Raw genomic sequence first — 4310 nt, 5'->3', positions numbered from 1 at the left:
CAGCTTGGTGTAGTGGTTAGGAGCGTGGACTCTAGTCTCAGAGAACCGGGTTGGATTCCCCATTCCTCTGTATGCAGCTGCTGGTGTGACCCTGGGTCATTCACAAGTTCTTTCAAAGCTGTTCTCTCAAGGGCAGTTTCTGTTGGAGCTCTCTCAGCCCCCACCTACCTCACAGGGTGTCTGCTGTGGGGAGGGGAAGGGAAAAGAGACTGTAAGCTCCTCTGAGACTCCTTCGGGTAGTGAAGGGCAGGATATCAATCCAATCTCCACCTCCTCCTCCTCCTCCTCCTCCTTCCTAGTTGGGATTGGTTGATACTACTCAAGACCTGTAGGTCAGAGGAATAAAGGGGTGGGTAGGTGAGGAAGGAAGGAAGGAAGGAAGGAAGGAAGGAAGGAAGGAAGGAAGGAAGGAAGGAAGGAAGGCTTCTGTTGAAATAAGGAGGGAAAGGAAAGGAAGGAAGTTGGAAGGAAGGAAGGAAGGAAGGAAGGAAGGAAGGAAGGAAGGAAGGAAGGAAGGAAGGCTTCTGTGGGGACGAGCCGCTCTGGCCGTTTTGGTTCCTTTTGGACCACATCTGTCGTGGTTGCCATTCATTTTGGTCTGCCTCATTTCTCCCTCTTTAATCTTATTTATCTGAAGTTGGTGCACAAGGAATGTTAGACAGTGTGTGCACTGCTACAGCAAAGAAGGATTGGCATCAGGAGCCAAACCATGGAGCCCAAATAGAGAACTGTGGGTTTGGTTTGCACAACAAAGGATTGGTATTGACACAGAGATTTTCAGCTCAGAACAGCAGGGACATATACCCTCATTTCCCCAGCAGACGCCTCCTGTCTGATATCCTCTCCCCCCCTTATTTTGTTTCTACTAACTCTAAATCTTTCCCATGGTAGGTCTTGGTGGTGGTGGAGTAGGAGGAGGAAAATGCTGTTAGTAGGGTTTTTAAGGCGAGAGATGTTCAGATGCAGTTTGCCATTGCTAACCGGGGCCTAATCTGTGTAGCTTTCAAGATGAGATTGGGCTAGCCTGAGCTGTCCAGGACAGGGCAGATAAACAGAGGTTGTTTGTCATCACCTGCCTCTGCATAGCAACCCCGGACTTCCTTGGTGGTCTCCCATCCAAGTACTAACCAAGGCCAACCCTGCTTAGCTCCTGAGATCTGATGAGATTGGGCTGGCCTGAGCTATCCAGGTCAGGGCAGATGAACAGAGGTGGTTTGCCATTGCCTGCTCCTACACAACAACCTGGGACTTCCAAGGTGGTCTCCAATCCAAGTTATAACCGTGGCCAACCCTCCTTAGCTTCCGAGATGTGATGAGATCAGGCTGGCCGGAGCCATCCAGGTCAAGACATAGTCGTTACTAGGCATGGGAAATCCTTCCATGGAAGTAACTAACAGTCTTTTGCTTTTGCAAAAGAATTTTAAGACAATAAAAGCCCTAGAGATTATTTTTTTAAAAAAAACCCTCTCCTCTGGGGTTTCTGACCATGATACCCTTGGTTGCTGTATGGAGATTAAAAGGCTTTGGCAATACCAAAATAATCCCCAGCATACCTCTAAGAACAGGGCAGAGGCATAGGGAGGAGCCTAAGAGTAGATGTTTTCTTCAGCACAAAGCCTCTGAACATCAGTGCCAGGAGTCAACATCAGGGGAAGGCCTTGGCCTCCCTGCCCTGTTCTTGGCCCTCCAGAGGAACTGTCTGGCCCCTGTGTGAGACGGGATGCTGGACTAGAGGGACCCTCCCTGGTCTGACCCAGCAGGGCTCTTCTGGTGTTCTTCCCAGGGGAAGGCCTCGGCCTCTCTGCCCTGTTGCTGGCCCTCCAGAGGAACAGTTTGGCCCCTGTGTGAGACGGGAGGCTGGACTAGAGGGACCCTCACTGGTCTGATCCAGCAGGGCTCTTCTGATGTTCTTGTCAGGGGAAGGCCTCAGCCTCTCTGCCCTATTGCTGGCCACTAGAGGAACTGGCTGGCCTCTGTGTGAGATAGGGTGCTAGACTAGATGGACTGTCAGTCTGATCCAGCAGGGCTCTTCTTATATTCTGTGAAGGTCTCTGCCTCTCTGCCCTGTTGTTGGCTGTCCAGAGGAACTGGTTGGCCTCTGTGTGAGATAGGATGCTGGACTAGATGGACTATTGGTCTGATCCAGCAGGGCTCTTCTGATGTTCTGTGAAGGCCTCGGCCTCTGAGCCCTGTTGTTGGCCCTCCAGAGGAAGTGGTTGGCCACGGTGTGAGGCAGGATGCTGGACTAGATGGACCCTCCTTGGTCTGATCCAGCAGGGCTCTTCTGATGTTCTGATGTTCTCTCTCAGGGAAAGACATGAACTTGTACCTGAATGCAGGTTAACGTGGGTCTAGTTTTAACTGCCAACCTGGGTAGGTGGTTTTGTTCCAGGATAGTGAAGCATTTATTCACGCCTGCTTCCCTCTGCAGTCTGCAGTGTTTGAAAACAGCTTGTATTTTCTTTCTTTCTGCCTCTCTTTCTTTCACCAAGGGCATCTTTGTAATCAATGCAAAGGTTTTTTTAAAAAATAAATAAAAAACAAACAGCTGTCCAGCTGAAATCTAGCAGTTAGAGTCGCCAGCTCATCTTGGGGAATTTTAGAGATTTGGGGTTGGATCCTAGGGAGGGTGGGGTTTGGGGGAAGGGAGGTAGCTCAGCAGAGTACGATGCTGTGTAACCCTTCAGAGCAGTCCTTGTCTCCAGGGAAACTGATCGCTGTCATCTGGAGATCAGTTGTAATTCCCAGAGAGCTCCTGATCCTACCTGGAGGTTGGCAACCCCTACTTTTTGGTCCTGCTCAGCCCTTGTGTCTGTGAACTGTCATCCATTCCTTCTTTCTCTTTATGTGTTTCTTTGTTTCTTTGTTTCCTTTGCAGCAAGAGAAGCAGCAGACCCCCAACAAGAGACCCTGGGAAGGAATCCGGAAGGTCCATTCGCCACCAGCATGGGTTAAAAAGGACATGGAGCCCGTAGCTCAGTCTCCCTTGGAACTCAAAACTGTAGAGTGGGAAAAAACGGGAGCGACAATCCCCTTGGTGGGACAGGACATTATCGACCTCCAGACGGAGGTCTGAGGAGGAAAAAAAAAGACAAGAGACTCTTGAGGGTGTCTTTTCCTCTTCCCCCACTTTGGAAAACAAGACAGAATACAAAAACAGATAAGATTTTTAAAAAACATAAAAACCAAAACCCAGTTAAATGGAATCGAAACCGAGAGAGCAAAGCCCGTTTGGTTTCTTTCCAAAACCTCGGGGTTGAAACGGAAGAAAATAACGGTGTGACCTTGGTATTGTTCTCTGCGGACAGAGTTTGGGAGAAGTATTCCTTTGTAGAACGTAGTAGCGGTAGGTGCAGAAAGAGAGAGGGTTTTTCCCAGGTAAGGGGAGGGGAAGGCTTGGGGGGGAAAGGAAGCGGGCCGGGGGGGGGGAAGGAAAGGAAACGGGGAAGGGGAGGAATCTAGTTTTGTTTTTGTTTTTTTTAAAAATGACGTTCTTAGTGACAAATGGACAAGAGTCTTTACCGAGAGGGCTCCAGTGGTCGAACGGTGGCCATGACTGTCAACAAAGTAGCAGATGGAACGGTTGAGTCATCACGAGACCAAGCCCGGTAATGGACGGCCAATGATTCCACTGAATAGCCTTCTACCAACTGGTTCTTGTCTAGGTGGTGGGAGGGAGAAGAACCGGCCCACCTCCCTTCCACTTCCTCCATAGCCCCAAGAAGAAACGGGCACTTGCTCTCCTCAGCTTGAAAAGAGGCCTCGTGGTCTGAGCTGGTTGTCTCCGGCTGCCCTCCGACGAGCCAGCCCCGAGGAGTCCAGGTTGGGGCAAAAGAGTGAGACGGGAGAGGGCGTCCTCCGCGGTTAATCCCTCGACATCTTCTTCTTCCATATTGGATTTTTTCCTGAACTCTTCGACGACGACAAAAAGTGTGATGTACGATCAAGCAAGGGAGATCCTCTTAAGACAATTCTGATCGACTCAACCTGTCTCCAGACAAAAGACCTTGACTGGGTGGGGGAGGGTTATTTTTTAAAACAAACAAAAAAACGAGAAAGAATGTAGGTCATTATATTGACTGTTAGTAGATCATAGACAAGCTCATTGTGGGCCTTTGTTGGAAGGGTCCTGTGGCCTCATTTTATTTTCTTTGTTTTCAAAGACTCGGTAACAACACCTTTCCCTCTTCACGCTTTTCCCAAAGCGGACAATCCCCAGTTAACAGACCTGGAGAAGTTGAGAACACGGACAACATTGCCTTAGGACTTTGAGATAAACTGAAAACAAACAAAAACATTCAGTAACATCC

Source organism: Gekko japonicus, unplaced genomic scaffold (genome assembly GCF_001447785.1).
Source record: "Gekko japonicus isolate JY-2015 unplaced genomic scaffold, Gekko_japonicus_V1.1 scaffold3459, whole genome shotgun sequence".
NCBI lineage: Eukaryota > Metazoa > Chordata > Lepidosauria > Squamata > Gekkonidae > Gekko > Gekko japonicus.
This window is presented reverse-complemented; position numbering follows the sequence as displayed.